Here is a 1567-nt window from a genome sequence, read left to right on the forward strand (position 1 = left end):
GCTTAGCGCCAGCTCACAATGAGGAGATGAGCAGCTCACCTCATCGCCGCTAATGAAGTGTGGAGAGTCATTTAGCCGCTAGCTAGCTGCTACCGAGCCGGGGTGATACCTTCACACACTCCTGCACACACACAGATACATACACACATGTTTGTATTGGGAGGACTCTGACTGATGACATTTATTCATGTTGTTTTTTATCCCTCACAGTGACTCACTGAAGCACTTGAACTCAAGTGTTGCCCTTAAATTTCCTCTTAAGTAGCTTCAAAGTTAGAAAAATGTAATTTTTGCAGACTGCTAAACCTTGTACTGCTAAACCTTGTCCTCTTCATGATTTGTGTGTGTGTGTGGGGGGTGGAGGGGGGTGAGAATATAAGCCATGGTCACCAGGGTGAACAAGCACCGCGGCAACAGGAGAAGCAGGAAAGATTTAAGCTTGGCTGAAGCACACACAGATAGCACAGGTCCACACTGAGAGTATGTTGGCTGGTCTTCTGACAAAGTGACTGAGCCTGGCATCTGATTAGCCAGGACTGAGCCTACAGGAGGAGAGGAGGATTTCTGATGTTTATCCAGGTCCAGGGACGCTCATGGCAGGTTCAGACCTCAGTGGTGGACCTTGGATTGTTAGCAAGGGAATGGCAGCGCCTTGGTAACCAACCAGGACATTCCCCAGGCTTTTTTTTTTAAACACACACACACACAAACACAACAAAGAGATGTCTCAGTTTTGAGGACTGTTGGTCTGATGCTGACAACGCTAACCTTTCTGCTGTTATCTTTTCATTTACCGTTAGCACTTGATGCAAGACATTTGCATACTCTGATAAACTAAACTAAAATGCCAAAATAAAAATAAACATGAAATCCGGAGACTTGCAGGACCCCCTGACTTGCACTAAACACTCTTTACCTTTTCCCCCCCAGTTCCCTTCAAACCTAAGCTGTCTATTTACTGTCACATTATGGTGTCGTATTTGCTGCAGGGCATCAACTCGAGAAGCTTACACTTCTAACATACACGTAAATCTTTGAGGACCGCTTTGTTCCAACTTCTCATCTTCTACTCAGCCACTGGTTCACAACACCGGTTAAACAGGGGAGAGAGATTCCTTAATTCACGAAGGGACTGAGCTGAGTGCTAAGATGCAATATCTTTAGGACCAGCAAATGTTGTACATTACAGATATTCTTCATAAAATGAATAGAGCATATTGTGGTAAACCACTCCAACAGCTACAACAGCTTTACGTAACTGCACTGGTTTGTCTTATAAACATTTTTTATCTCTTGATAATTCTCAATTTGTATCTCCGTAATAGTAGGTCATTGGCCCTATTTATGTTCTGGTGAATGAAGAGAAGTAGTGATGAGCTTTTTGGACAATACATTAAAATAGTTAACTCAATTTAGGCCTTCAAATAAATGTGCTGAATCTTTGGGTCCAGACTGGGCTTGAACTTTTTGAGATTTCATTGGTCCAACCGGACACCATTTAAAACTGTGTCCAACAGAGTCCATTCAGTCAGTCGCATGAAAACAATGCTGGATGTGATTTGATAAA

Source organism: Ammodytes marinus, assembly GCF_949987685.1.
Source record: "Ammodytes marinus genome assembly, chromosome: 8".
Lineage (NCBI taxonomy): Eukaryota > Metazoa > Chordata > Actinopteri > Uranoscopiformes > Ammodytidae > Ammodytes > Ammodytes marinus.